We start from the raw sequence: 16,500 nt of genomic DNA, 5'->3' as shown, positions 1-16,500 counted from the left end.
AATTTTTCGTGTGGTCATGCCCACGTACCTTAGGTGACAAGGGCACGTGACTAAGTAAATTACATTAGCGGAGTTACAGTTTGTGTGGCCCCTGAGATGCCACAATTTGTCTGCCTTCAGGTTCAATGTCTTTGACGCAGTAGTTAAGTGGCAAACGCTACATCCGCCACATGGGAAATAACCTGCAAAAGGAGGTAGCCCCCAGGAGTTTAAAACACTCTGGTCCTGGACTGTTTCATTAGTTATGGCCGAGTATGTACCAATACATCCTTTAGGCTCCTTTCCTTTTTATAAGACCCCAGATTAAGACGCATGGTTCAAACTAACTCAACCATTTATATGTCTTTCTCATGCACGATTGTTTTTAATAGAGTTAGAACTACCCCCACATTAAATTTCTGATTGGGGAATAGTCATCGCTCTTTTTAATATGCACTTCCCACTTGCTACGTAGTTATTTCACGTATTTCTCATAAAGGACCCAATGAAGACAACTGGCAACCGACTTTTAGTTGGTGCCTGAGGGTTCTTTTTTCTGTCCACTGAATGGGTTTAACTCACTTCGTTTTCCTACTTTCTTGCTTATTATTAAGCTTGTGGTGGTGGCCATTGTGAGTTCACCTCCCAATTTATTTGTTGATTATTGTATTATAACAGGTACTCTTTTGTTGTTTCTGACATGTGTGAGTAGATGTATAGGTGAGCATGTGGCTATACCATTTGTATTGATGAGTGAGCAGTTGAATGAGGAGGTGTATGGTTGATTGAGTGGCTGTGTGAATGACTGCATAGGTGAGTGAGTGGGTGTGTGTGTGTGGCTCTATGGTTGAGTGAGTGGTTGTTGTGGTCTGTAAATGAGTATGTGAGTGGTTGTGTGGGTGTGTGAGTGAATGTATGAGAGGTTGCTTGGGGGTAATGTCATTTGAGATGTTATCAGTGATGTCACTGACCATGTATTAAGTGATGCAATATGTGAGGTCATGAGCAGTGCGTTGCAGGGGGCGTAAGTTATAGTTAGCTCAGGTAACTATCACTTCAAAATGTTAATGGTTTTGTTCGAGTGAAATCTGAGCCTAACAATAGTGTCCCTGTAATCTTTGTTTTTTCCATTGAATTTCTAAGTTTTTAAAAATTTTGTTTCCTGACTAGAATGTCCCCGTAATCTTTGGTTTGTTTAGTGAATTTCAAAGGTTTTTTAATTTTATTTCCTAACTGTAACCTGTAACCTTAGATAGTCAGTGTGTGAGTAGCTGTGTGGGTCTGTGAGTGGGTGGGAGAGCATCTAAGTCGGTCTGTGAGTGGGTGTGTGAGTGGTTTTGTGGATGTGTGAATGGTTGTATAGGTTGGTGACCTTGTGAGTGTTTTATCAATGTGAGTGTTCCTCGTGCATCTTCTGCTAAAAATCTGTTATCGGGGATGACGCCCACGAGGAACATGGCTGCGGGCTGAGAGCCGGTCGCGGACGCACCCGGGGATCCCCTTAGACTGTATGGAGAGAGAACGAGTCTTGCGCGAGAGGAGATTCTGAAGCATCATGCCCCCTGCTTTGAGGTGAGATGCGAGCTCTGCAGCGTGAGAAGGTCCCGCACACATCCTAAATCGGTCTCGCCTTGCTTTCCTCTTTGTTTGTTCCGAGGATATGGCTGGAAGGAGACGGCGCTAGGACCTGCACGGATCCGCGCCCGCCTGCACTTTCACTCACGCTGGAAGAACGCCGGCGGTGTTTGTGGAGCAGACTTCGCTCCGTCCTGTTTAACATCAAATTAAGAGGTCCAGCGTTTAATGTATATACACAACAGCCCTGCAAAACGGAGACTGGAAAGAAGCTCTATTTACTCGCGGTAAGGTGTGGTGAGAAGGGGGGTCAAGTGGCAAATCACGTGTTTTCCTTTGGGAGGCAGGGGTGTATGGATCAATCGCAGACTGGGGCTCCAATTGTAAAAAACAATCCTGTACATTTGAATATAGGATCAGTGCAGGAGCCGGCTCTACTGAAACCTGCTGAGTCAACAGAAAAGCTAACAGAAACCGCTTTAATTTTTGCAGTCCAGCCCGCCACTGTAAACATAACTTCTAATACAGTAAGAAAAAGGAACACCCCTCCAATAAGAAGGAATAGGTATCAGCTGAGATCCAGGGTAGAGCTTAAAGAGAGAGGTGCCTTAGAATTTGAAGAGAGGGAAAGACCTATGCCATTAACCCCGTGTAAAAGAAAAAAGAAAAAAACTACTTTAGTAAAAAAATCTAAGGGAGTAACCCTTGAAAACCAGGTGGTGAAGAGTACCCCTTCTTTTAAATCCTACTTTAAAGTTCTAGATCAGGCTAGGAGTTCTATATCGCAAATGGAGGATAGCACCAGCACTATATCCCTAAAAAATCGTTTTGGGCCCTTGGAGAACTTGGGCAACATGGAAAATGGCTCCTTGGTCTCCTTGAATGATGGAGTGTCGTGTGAGGAAGAGGGGGTGTTGAGACTTTGAAATTAGCTGGTTTAGAGCAGCAACAGTCGAATCTTCCTGAGTTTAAGAGTCCAGGTATACCCCCTGCACCATCTACTCAGGCTAACTTAAACAAAGCGCCCTCTGGTGACAAAGCGCAAGGAAAGCAGGACACTAGACCTAAGAGGCAGCCGGTAACAGCCGCACTCGCACAAAGTAGTTCTAAAGGGGCTGGTGAGGGAACCAGGAGTCAGGATCTTAATAAGGTCATTCATTCAGACCCGGCACCAGCTCCTATTGGAACGAGGAGAGGATCTGAAGACTCTGGTGAGCAAGTGAATGATCGCCTGGGCGATCTCTTTCAATCATTGAGAAGCGATATGATGTCAAAATTCGAGATATCAGAGAATAATCAAAAAACAATACATGACAGATTTGATCTTTTGGAATCTAAGTTAGAGGAGGTTACTCTTCGTACAGGAAAGTTGGAAACAGAAGTAGTTGCTCTGAATAAAACCGTTCATGGAAACTTAAAAGATATAGATACTTTGAAGGTCCAAAATAGAGCATTGGCTATGGACATTGAGAGATTGGAGACCCAAGCACGAAGAAACAACCTGAGGATCCTGAAAATACCCGAGGGGGAAGAGCTGGAGGACATAAAGGGCTTTGTCTGTAAACTACTGAGAGAAGGCGTTTTAAAAGATCGCCCAGACATAGACCTGGAAGCCGAAATTCAAAGGGTGCATAGAGACCCTTATAAGAGACGAACAGATAGGAAAGCACCTAGAAAAATATTAGTAAACTTTCTAACGTATAGCGTCAAGGAGCTCATTCTGGGGAGATGCCTGTCAAAAACAGATCTTCGTTATAGGTCCAGTCCCTATCTTATCAGGTCCGACATAGGTGCAAGAACTGCACAGAGACAATGGGAGCTGGGCACCAGAATGCCAGACTTGAGGTCATTGGGGGCGCACGTGCAGATGAGGTTTCCTGCCTTGCTCAGGATCATGTGGAAGAATAAGACCTATAGCTTTTCACAGCCAGCAGAGGTTGATAATCTTTTGGGCCGAATGAGAAATGATCAGGATGATTAATAATGGGCAAATCTTGTCACAACTTCGAAAAAAAAAAAAAAACCCACACACACACATATATATATATATATATATATATATATATATATATATATATACATATTTTCAGGGATAAAAAAAAAGAGTGTATATTGAAGCTCAAAAACATTAAATATCAGTACAGGGGACATGACTTATTTAATGATTTACTTTTCACTTGCTATAACCTATTTGATTTAGTCTGGGGATTCACCTGGGTGCTTCGAAAGGCGAAGCCATCGTCTGGTATGTTGGGGGGGTTCCTCAGGGGGGAGGGTGTTCACTGGGTGGAGGGAGCAAAGGGGAAAAGATAAAAAATAAAAAAAACTCATATATAGATGAATATATCTTTCACATAGCTATGGATGGGTACGAGAGGATAGTAGACTTATGAGTAACTCATATAAGCTTAAAGTCCTGTCGTGGAATATTAATGGCCTGGGGGAAAAAACGAAACAGAATAGAATGTGTTACTTCTTAAAAAATTCAGAAGCGCATATTATAATGTTACAAGAACCCCATTTAGAGGCAGATATCTGCAGTTCTCTTTTTAAGAATTTAAGCTGGGTCCAGGAAATAATTTGTTCCAGGCAATCTGGTACCACAAGGGGAGTCTCCATCATAATCCGAGCGAATAGAGGGATAAGTCTAAAAAAATACGAGACAGATCAATCAGGAAGATGGTTGGTAGCAGTAATAAATATCCAAAATATCCCGTTCACACTGGCAGCGTACTATGGTCCGAATGATGATAACCCGGGCCCATTATCTAAGTTAGAGATAGCATTATTAGGGTCAACTGGCCCAGTAATCTTGGGAGGCGACTTTAATTTGGTCTTTGACCAAAAACTAGATAGAACCTCTAAAGCTAAATATCACGCCCCCTCGAAATCACTTGCTACCCTAGACGCAATAATGAAGAACTTTAGTCTCTTAGACGTATGGAGAAAAAAATACAGGACCACACTAGGGTTTACTCATTACAGTGAAAAATACAAGCATTATTCCAGGATTGACCACTTTTTAGTCGATCAGCACTTTCTCACAGACATCAATTACCTTTCCTTTACACCGACAGGGATGTCAGATCATGCAGTACTGGAAATGGTAATTACATTGAACTTAACTCCCTTAAAAACCAGATGGACCCTAGAGAGATCACTCCTATTAGATAATCAAGTAAAAATAGAAGTTAAGGATAAAACGGTAGAATTTTTCATATTAAATGCAGGTACTTCTACCCCTCAGGTAGTATGGGAGACTTATAAGGCCTTTTTGAGAGGAGTCTTAGGCTCTTTAATGACTTATAAGAGAAAGAGTATGAAAGCAAAAAGAAGGGAAGACCTGGCAGCAATAATAAGAAAGAATCTTGAGCTACAAAACGCAATCTTAATTAACTCCAGGAGAATTCATTCGTTAGAGAAGGAACTTACTGAATTACAAATTCAGCTTAAAATCTCGGATGAGAAAATTCTTAAAGAAAAGTGGGAGACCAGTAGATTAAAAAATTTTGAATATGGAGAAAAATGTGGAGCCCTCTTAGCTTGGAAATCTAGAGAAGAGAGAACGAGGAACAATATTAAAACCCTATCACAAAGGCAGACAGGAGACTTGATAGAGACAGATGCAGAGAGTAGAGAGGAAGTGCGGTCTTTTATGAGAAGCCTCTACACGGAAGACAAAGACCCCAAAGGGGATGACTTAGTAACTTGGTTGTTATCAAAAAATTTACCTCAAATTTCTGAACCGGATAAAATATATCTGGAAAGTGAGATTACAGAAGGGGAAATACTAAACCAATTGAAGAGAATGAAACGGGGAAAAGCTGCAGGTTCAGATGGGCTGCCCGTTATATGGATAATAAAGATCAGTTATTACCTACACTCAGGGAACTTTTTAACCTCTTACTAACTCATGGTTACTCTGCTCCCCCTTCTTGGGCAGAAGCTATTATAACGCTCATAGTAAAACCTAATAAAGATCCAAAGAGAATAGAGTCGTATCGACCAATTTCACTCTTAAATACGGATATGAAGATTTTCTCCGGAATTCTAGCCACCAGATTATCAAAGATCATAAAATCTATAATCCACCCTGATCAAAGAGGTTTTATTCCAGGGAGACAGTTAAACGAATTAACATTTCAAGTGATAGGGGCCATTGATTATGCCATCGATAAAAACCTCCCGTTGGCCTTGGTTGCGATAGATGCTGCTAAGGCCTTCGATCAGGTCAACTGGAAGTATTTATGGGCGACAATGTCGGCATTTGGGTTTCCTCTAACCTTCATTAAGACGGTTAAATCTTTATATTATAACCCAAAGGCAAAAGTTTTAGTTAACGGAATACTATCCGACTGGTTTGATATATCCCGAGGTACTAGACAGGGTTGCCCTTTATCCCCTCTTTTGTTTGATGTTTATATGGAGCCTTTTGTTTGTGGAATCAGAGATGATAATATAATTCAACCTTTTCAGCTTGGTAATATGCCATTAAAAACTGCTTTGTACGCAGATGACCTTCTCTTGTATACCTCTAATCACTCAGTGGCAATACCTAGGCTATTTTCTTTATCAGAAGAATTTGGAAAATTGTCAGGCTATCAGATTAACAAGGAGAAAACGGAGATAATGGGGTGGAATAATAACATACATATACAGGGCGTAAAACATAAAATGAGATACTTGGGAATTTATTTAACCCAAGCGCTAAAAAACATAACATCATTTAGTTGGCAGACTGTGGTCAAAGATATTAATAAAACTCTAACAAGATGGGGGAACCTGCCTCTAAATATTTATGGCCGTGTTAACCTTATTAAAATGACAATTCTCCCGAAACTGACCTTTCTATATAATTGCATCCCTTTATCATTTTCTTCAAAGATATCAATACTTTACAGGGTAAGATCGGATCATTCATATGAGCCTGCAAGTCATCTAGGATAGCATGGAAAAAGTTGAGAAGGGGCTTAAAAATTGGAGGTTTAGCCCTTCCAGACTTACTATCATACTGTCATGCATTTCACTTTAAAAATTTTAGGCTACTTGCGAACAAGTTAGATGCATCATCACAGGGCCGCTTGTTTCAAGCTTTATTAAATGATTTACCTTACGACCATGATTACTTTTTATTCAAGTTTGGAGACCAGAAATTTTTAAAAAAGATTCGTCTTAAGATACTGCAGACTGCACTAAAAAATTGGGGGTTCATCCGGAAGATGTTTAATATTCCTTACTACCATACTCACACTCCAATCTGGGATTCCCCGGGTACGCCCCTATGTCTCCAAGATCAGCTTTCACAACCCTTGAAAACAGCTGGACTACGAAAGTGGGGAGATCTATGGGTAGATTCATGTCTTTTGGATTGGAATGCTTTAATACAACTCACAAACGGACACCTTACTAGGTTTAAATATTATCAATTACCAGCTTGGTGGTCAAGTCAGAATCTTCAACGGGAAAAAGACCCTGCTATTCTTGATGCCGTTTGCAGAGGGGGGAAATTGATAAAAGAAGTTTCATTCTGGTATAAGTCGATAATTAAGGATGAGGAGAACAAACTACACTTGGAGGTGATAAAATTATGGGAAAACAACATAGCCGAACCTCCGGAAGAAGTTAGTGTCAGACTCCTTCTTTCTTTCCCAGAGGCTAATTAAACCAGCCAATTTAAGACGTAACCATCTTTTTTGCTGTCTATAGAGTATATTGGACCCCGGCCAAACTGCACAAGTTAACACAGAATAACTATTACTGTCCCCGATGTAACCACAATGCAGCAGACGATATCCATATTTTTTTTAATTGCCCAGCAATTCAGGACTACTGGAGAGTGATAATCGATTTTTTGGGCGATGTATTGTCAATAACTATTACATGTTCACCCAGATTGGTTTTCTTTGGTTTATTGAAAGACTATAACTTAAATAGTTTTGATACCCAGTTTATTTTTTATGTAGTAGTCTTGGCTAGGAGACAAATATGTATGGAGTGGAAGTCAACAGTTCCCCCCAGATTTGCAGCATGTTTAAAACATATAATGGAAGTATGCAAGATGGACATGGTTGGACGTAATGAGAATACCGAGAATGTCTGGTCCAAACTGGTGGTCTGGTCAAACAAGTAAATGGTCCGATGATTATGCCAGAGGTTGTGTCGGCCCTGTCCTCCCCCTGGTTTAGGGCTTCCAACATGGGCCAGGGGGAGTAGGATAAGGAAAACAGCCTACCTCTGGGACATCCCTGTTTGCTATGATACTGTTACCAGGGCGGACTCGAAAACATCAGTATAAGAGGCAACAGCGAGACCCATCTAGAGCATACGAATCCTGGTGGCATATATGAGGACAAAAAAAAAAAATCTGTTATCACTTGAATCCTCATTTAGAAAAGAGGACAAAACTACAAAGAGTAATTGTCCACCTAGCAATAGCATTTACTGTTAACCAGGGCTTGATTTTGCCTGGATAGCGCCCTAGGTGAATTGAAATGTGATTATCTTGTTGCGCCTTGTGTCCTATTCTCTGATGCCAAGGTTTTTACTGTAATCTATTCAAGCATGAAACAGGAGTTTATTTTATATTCAGTGCTTAACTTGTAAAACAGTTACAAATAAAAAAATAAAAATATAGCTGCCCACAGTTTTTCTAGAGAACCAGAAAGCCTGCAATCATTGGTCCAGCCAGTGACAACATGTTGCTGGTGGGTGCAGTTTAATGATGGTACTATTGGCCTGCACATATTGTAACAGCGCAAGAGAGTGACCAATGAGGTCAAAGACCAGCCTTGCCTGTTAGGAGACCTGCAGCCTCAGCACTGTCTGCAGCACGATCCTGCACACTGGGTATGAGGGCCCACTCTGCACACTTAGCCTGGCAGTAACTTGAGATTACCACAGGTGAGTCCAGCACAGATGAACAAAACTTGACTGCTGCAGTGGAAGGAGGGCCAGACCGTGGGAGCACAGAGTGAAAGACATACCTGGTTGCACAAAATATTTTTAGACCTGCCACTATTTATTATTTTCACCTGCAGGTAACATCATATAATGTAAAGGCTTATGAAACACTTACAATGTAAGAAATTGCAAGTTAAAGTATTCAGTAGGAAATTCATTTGTTTGAATTATGAAACCTTTTTAATTAATCCAACCACTGTAGGTGTTTGTTAGTGTAACCAGACAGTGAAGGAATAGAATCCCAGTTGGCGGGGAAGGGGGTTAGGGGAGGTGGTTACTGACTCGTGTATTCCTAGTGCTACGAGGTCCCAATCTATGACTGAAAGCACTGTTAATATGCAAGTAATAATTTTCACACAGTATAAGAGGTCATTCAATGTGTGAAACATTTTGATGTCGAATATCACTGATAAGTACACTGAAAAATTGAGATCTAAATAGTTGTGAGTTATGCACGTTAAGTGTGCTTCTCTATAACTAGGTGTCTTGTCAGTGTACCAAGCTCTCCTAAGTTAAAGACTGATGTTCCTCTTCACTATATGAAATGTTTTATTGAGTATTTTAATTTGTTTTTTTTATTGGGAGTCACGAACCCTTCGCAAACAGTGCCACTGCATATTTCCGGGCCGCGGGAGAGTAGCAACTCCAGCACATTTTTGGACAGTACTTAAAAACATATTTAGAGACCTTAAAGGTGGTTTACTAATGTGATAAAACGGTTATAACATAGGGAAAACAACTTTTAAAACTCTTTTAAATATATTATCTCGATTCGCAATAACGTCATGCGTCATTGCAACATCATCAAAATTCCATGTGACACAGGAACTAATGAATTTGATTGATTGAAACACCTTTCAATCATTAATAGAATACGGTCCCTCCCACTTTTTCTGCATCCTTTAGGAGTAGCTGTGATTTTTCACACTTCTCCATCTGTCCTTAAAATTTCGTTTTTGCTTTGGTGATTTACTTTGTTTTTTTGTGGAAAATTGGCATCTGCTCCTGAGAATCACCCACTGGACCATGGAAGCTTGTCTTTGGAGGAGAAGGTAAGATCTTAGAAGCAGACCATTGCATGGCAATTTTTTTGCATCCAATTAGGGAAAAAAAGGTGTTACCAAAAAGGTCAAGTGTAATATTTTCCAGAAGACACTGTCTAGAGGGACAGACAATATTTACTCTTGTGGTACTTCAAGTATGCTGAAGCACCTTGAGATAATCCACTACAAACATCTGGCACAAGCACAGAAAGAGAGGAATAAGAGCCAGCAAGCAACACCTGCTGGAGATGATGCACAATCAGGCACCTCATCAGGTCCTCAAGTGTCGTCAGATGTTCCAGGAACATTTCCAGAGTTTGCCAAGCTGGTACACTTTTGCTTGAAGTGCAAAATAATTGTGAGCATGGATATCACTCAGTCCCTGCTCTAGTTAATATTAGCAACATACACAAGTGTTAGTTTTTTGTATTATAAATTTGTTAACACAACCTTTGTGCATTTTGCGCTCAAGCACTATGTTTTACAGGTTTATTTGAAATTAAACAAAAAAACAAGTGTTAAAAAAAGAATAATAGTTCTTGTTAGAACCACCTGCTCAGGTCTAGGACAAAACAATTATATGTTTGTAACAGTGTTAATATGTCTTGTTATGCGTGTCTATACCAGTGGGTGCATAGATGAGTGAGTGGCTGTATGAGTGGATGTATGAGTGTCTGTATGATTGAGTGGGTGTGTTAGTGGCTGTATGGGTGAGTGAGTGTGTGTCTGAATGCATGTATCAGTGATTGGGTGTGTATGTGAGTATCTTTATGGGTGAGTGAGCAGGTGTGTAAGTACTGTATGGATGAATCAGTGTGTGTGTGAGTGGTTGTGTTGAGTACCTGTATGGGTGAATGAGTGGGTATGTGCGTGAGTATGTTGATGTATGAGTAGCTGTATGGGTGAGTGGCAGTGTGAGTGGCTGCATGGATGAGTGAAGGGCTGTATCAGTGACTATATGGGTGAGTTAGTGTGTGTTTCAATAGCTGTATAGTTGAGGGACTGGCTTTCTTAGTAGCTGTATGAGTGAATGAGTGGCTGTGTCAATGACTGTATGGTTGAGTGAGCGGGTTTGTTAGTTGCTGTATGGATGAGCGATTGGATGTGCCAGTGGTTACATGGGAGGCGCTGTTGGTGTGTTAGTGATTTTATGGGTGAATGAGTGGGTATATGGGTGGTTGTATGTGTGAATGAGTGCTTGAGTCAGTGGCTGTATAGGTGAGTGAGTGCATATGTTAGTATCTGTATGGGAATCAGTATGAGCAAGACCTCTGACCTCTGGTCTGAGACCTGCTCTCTCCCCAGCAGCTCCGATGCGTGTGCCTCAACGCTGACTCCACTTGCCTCCACCTTGTAGGTGTTCGAGGACGCTCTCCTCCGCTCCTGTGCTGTGCCATTTTTTAGCCTGGTTAGTGACCCCTGCTGTACCTCGCCTGCATGTTCCGTTTACTGTTTTATGTTTTGTTTTAATTGTTGTGCTTTTATTTGTCCGCTCCTGTGCTGTGCAGTTTTTAGCCTGGTTAGTGCCCCCGCTGTACCTCGACTGCTTGTGCCTGTACTGATTGTGTTTTATTCACGCTTTAATTGTTTTACCTTTATTTGTCTTGCCCTGTGCCCATTCTTTAACCTTGTCAGTGCCCCTTGCTGTGCCTTTACTGCGTTGTGCCTCTACTGCTTGTGTTTAATTGTGCTATGAGCCCCTTGGGCCTCTTCTGCGCCCCTTGCCTGGCTCTTCTCTGATGCTGCTGCCCCTACAGCCTCTCCCCCACCGATTACCGTTCCTGCCTCCCAGCTGCACATACCTCCCCCTCCCCTACTTAATGGTGGCTGCTGCATGGTTGCAACACTGTTGCGCCGCTGGTGCACCAAAGGGAAGCCTCTCTGCGCCCGTCCGTGACCCGACAACGACCATCACCAGGGACCCTGGTCCTCTGACCATCCAACACTACGAAGCGCTGCCCTCCTCGCACTCAACCCCGGAAGAGATAACAACTGCCAGCAGTCCACACTGAATATATCCCACGGCCATTTCTCCTGCCACCACTGCCACCAGACCTTCCCTACCAACCCTACCGCCAACACCACCGAGGCCCTGAGGTGTATCATCCTCAAAGTATGCTCCACGCACACACACGTCGTGGAGATCTGGAACCTCCTGGACACCCTTGCACCAGGCGTCACCTTCTTCACAGAAACCTGGACCAAAGCATCGTCTGCCCCCGACATCGCCATTGCCATCACGGATGGATACAAGATCCAAAGGATGGACCGCTCCAACCACCTTGGAGGAGCACTTGCCATCGCACTCAAAAGCTCCCCCCACCTTTCCACCTCAAACAACATCTTCCTCTGCGCCACCGAATTCCTGCACTTCCAAGTCCAGACCAGCCCCAACTTTACTCTCTGTGGCACCCTCACCTACAGACCTCCTGGCCTGTACCCTCTTCGCCTCCACCATCAACTGACCTTTTTGTACCCCACGCCATCGCCTCCATGGACTACATACTCATTGGAGACCTGAATTTTCACCTCAACAACCCCATAAAACCACAACTCCACCATCCTCCTGGACAACCTCACCAACATCGGACTGAAACAACTCGTTAGCATGCCTACCCACAAGGCAGGACATACCCTCGAGCCCATCTTCACAAAAGAAACAACATTCACTTCAGCCACACCACGCAACCACCATGGATGGATCACCACTGCATAGTTCCTCATCAATAAACCCAAGTCACCTAAACCCACTCCATGCCGGCTGCAAAGGAACTAGAGCAGAGTCACAGAGGAGCAGCTCAACTCCACACTCAACAGCGACACCCCGACCGCGACAACCGATGCCAAATGCACAGCCAGGGAACTACACACATGGATCTCCAACTGCGCATACAAGCTTGCCCCACTATGCAACCACAACAGACAAAGCCCCAGGAAAGCCGACTGGTTCATCGCCAACCTCCAAGAAGCCAGGCGCACCTGCAGACACCTCGAGAAGAAGTGAAGAAACAGCAAAACGCCTGAAAACCACACCACCTTCAAGAATGCCTTGACAGGCTACCACCAAAAGAACCTTCATGCACAACAAAATCCTTGCCAATTCCAGTAACTCCAAGGAACTCTTCAGCATCATCCAGGAATTCGCCAAGCCCCCAGCGAAACCATGGACATCACCCCTTCCCAGGACCGCTGCGACAAGCTCGGATCGTACCTCCATCTGAAAAAAGAACCTCTACGACAACTTCAATGACCTAACACCTGACCCCACTACCAACCCCTCCTCCGGCAATGCCAACCAGTCCGCCATCTTCCCCTGGACACCGCTCACTACCAAAAAGACAACCTTGACCATGAAAGGCATCCACCCAAGGCCCCTACAGACCCCTGCTTACCACACATTTACCACAAAGCCACCACCACCATTGCACTACAAATACAACACACCATCAACACCACCTTCAAGACTGACACCTACCCTAATAACTGGAAATGCGCAGGAGTCAGACCACTGCTTAAGAAGCCCTCAGCAGATCCCACGGACCTCAAAAACTACCAGCCCGTCTCTCTCCTCACCTTCACAGCAAAAAACGCAGAGAAAACTGTCAATACACAGCTAATGCGGTTCATCAAACACAAACTCCATCCTCGACCCCTCTCAATCCGGATTCCGCAGCAACCACAGAACCAAGACCGCCCTACTTGCCCTAACAGACAACATCTGCACCCTCCTTGACCAAGGTCACACTGCAGCCCTGATCCTACTCGACCTCTCATTGGTTTTCGACATTGTCTCCCATCGCACACTCGCCGCCAGACTACACAATGAACATGACATACAAGGAACTGCCCTCGACTAGATTAGTTCATTCCTCACCGGCAGAAGCCAAAGAATCAGACTCCCACCCTTCCAATCCAAACCCACGGAAACCAACTTCAGAGTACCCCAGGGATCATCACTCAGCCCAACCCTCTTCAACATCTACACGGCCCCCCTCGCCGCCCTCGTCAAACAGCACAGTATCCTTTGCTGACGACACCCAGCTCATCCTCTCTCTCATCAAGAACCCCACCACCACCAGACTCAACTTCCAGGAAGGAATGCAGAATGTTGCATCCTGGATGAGCTACAGCTGCCTGAAGCTCAACTCAGAGAAAACAGACGTCCTCGTCCTCAGAACCACCCCATCAGCATGGAACAACACCTGGTGGCCCACTGCCCTCAGCACCTCTGACCCCCACAGACCATGCCAAAAACCTTTCCCTCCCTCTCCATGAACCAGGAAGTCAATGCCGTTGCCTCCAACTGCTTCAACATTCGCCGCATCCTCCACAAGACCTTCAAATGCCCCCCTCGAGTGCAGGAAGAGAGTCACCCACACACTCATAACCAGCAGATTGGTCTACGGAAATGCCCTCTATGTCGGTATCAACAAGTCTCTACTCTGCAAGCTCCAAACAATACAGAACACCGCTGCCAGACTAGTCCTTGGCATTCCTCGACATGAGCACATCAGCCAACACCTGCGGAACCTCTACTGGCTCCCTGTCAAGAAGAGAGTCACTTTCAAGGTACTCACCCATGCCTACAAATGCCTCCACAACACAGGACCCCAATACCTCAACGAGGGAATCACCTTCCACGCACCCAAAAGAAACTTCCTTGCCGAAACCCTGCGCATCCAGAAGAGGAAAAGCCTTCTCCTACATCGCTGCCAAAACCTGGAACGAGCTCCCAATCAACATCAGGCATGCCCCCTCCCTGAATGCCTTCAGGAAAGCCCTCAAGACCTAGCTCTTCAACTGAACGGAGTTGCTGACCCCCCATGCTTTAAGACCCGCACAGTTGAGTAGTGCGCTCACAAATCCCTGATTGATTGATTGATTATGGGTAAGTGAGTGTGTGTGTTAGAGTACCTGTATGGGTGAGTGAGTGTGTGTGTGAATACCTGTATGGGTGAGTGAGTGACTATGAGTAAGTGAGTGGGTGCATGAGTGGCTATATGGGTGAGGGAGTGGGTGCATGAGTAGCTGCATGTATGAGTGAATTGTATATCTGAGTAGCTGCATGGGTGAATGAGTGACTCTGTCAGTGACTGTATGGGTGAGAAAGTAACTGTGTAAGTGCCTGTATGGGTGAGTGAGTGCATGTGTAAGTAGTGGTATGGGTCAGTGAATGGGTATGTCAGTGACTATGGGTGAGTGACGGGGTGTGTGAGTGGCTGTATGGGTGAGTGCGTGGCTTTATCAGTGATTGTATTGAGACTGAGTGAGTGTGTGTCAGTAGATGTATGGGTGACAGACTGACTGTGTTAGTAGCTGTATAGGTGAGTTTGTGGCTGTGTCAATGAATGTATGGGTGAGTAAGTGGGTGTGTGAGTGGGTGCATGGGTAGTGAGTGGGAGTGGGAGTAGTTTTCTGAGTATGTGAGTCACTGTGTGAGTAGTTGTATCGGTGTAAAGCAGATGTGTAGGAAGGTATTTGGGTGAGTAAGTGGCTGTATGGTCAAGTGACTGGGTATATAAGAGGCTATATTGGTGTGTATCTGGATGTCTCAGGGGCTACATGAGTCTCTCCCTTGGTGTATCCCTTGACAATATCAGTTTGTTGAGCTACACAGAAATAAGTAATTAGGAAATTACTTTATTGCAATTGATGGTGTCATTCATCTGTTTGAAAAGAAAACTATCAGAAATGTAAATTAGTAATACTTTTTACAAAATTATACAAAAAACTTTTAATTTCTGAAATGCATAAGTTCATATTATAAAAAAAGCAGTAGACTTTCTTACGCTGCAATAGTATTTTACATTACATTAAAGCATTTTTTTGTCCCTTTTATACTGTTCTCATCTCTCATACTTGTACACCATGATTGATGTCCTAAATAAAGATTCATCCTTGAACAGTGGGGAAAAGACAATCATATAGATTCTAGAAAAAAACAGTACTGCGTAGTATCTCACTATAAATAAGTGACACAATGCATTGTACTCAGTACAATTATTTAATCAATTGTTATACATATAGTTATTGAATTAATCTAAACAAACATATCTTAAAAATAAACTTTATTATTGGATGTGGTACAGTGCTGGTATAGAAATAGAGGATACTGGGATATGGAGCCCTTATAAAGACATCACCCCTGGTAGGTCGAGTGATATTATAAACACTGACCATCCACATAGAACAAATATTGTATGCCCCTTTCTAGACAGTAATCCTCCTTAGAACTTTGGTTGAAGAAACAAAGGATAAGAATTTGGTAGCTTGAAAGAAAGTTTTTGTTTAAAGTTGATGTTGCTGTAATTGCATCCTGTCCATCCAGTTTCACTCTTTACATAGACTGTATAATATCCAGATGTTACACTATGTCCTTCATGAAAGATAATAGCCATAGTAGTTTACGTTCTTCCAGAAAATGGTATTTGTGCTGCTTTGAAGTTTATAATTTCTGTTTCCAATTTGCTTCCATTTGCTCTGTGTCATTGTAGCATTAATATATATTTATTTCCACTTCTTCGTATATGTAATGTTGACATAACATCTGATTGACAATTTGGGCAGGTATTGTTTTGGTTAGCTTCTTAGATCAATCTGTCAAAAGACACAGTTTTGGAATCTCGCAGTGTTAAGCAAACAAATCACTAGAAATCAATTTTAGTAGCTAGTGTGAAAGAGCAATCTTCACACTCATGTTCCATGAGTAACTTAGTGCAAATAAGTCATCCATATTTATTTCTCCTTCTTCTAAATCTCTAAGGATGACCATTATAAACCCCTGTGCGTCTTCTTGTGTATTGCGAGTAAATTGTGCTGACCCACTACATGTATTTATTAGATCTAAATTGCCTGAAGCAAAATGTATTACATCGGAATCACTATTTAAACGTTGCAGCATACCACGCAGTGCAGAACATAATGTCTTCTGTGGTTTCTGTTG

This window comes from Lissotriton vulgaris, chromosome 6 (genome assembly GCF_964263255.1).
Source record: "Lissotriton vulgaris chromosome 6, aLisVul1.2, whole genome shotgun sequence".
Lineage (NCBI taxonomy): Eukaryota > Metazoa > Chordata > Amphibia > Caudata > Salamandridae > Lissotriton > Lissotriton vulgaris.
The sequence above is the reverse complement of the archived record's forward strand: the minus strand, read 5'-3'. Positions refer to the sequence as shown.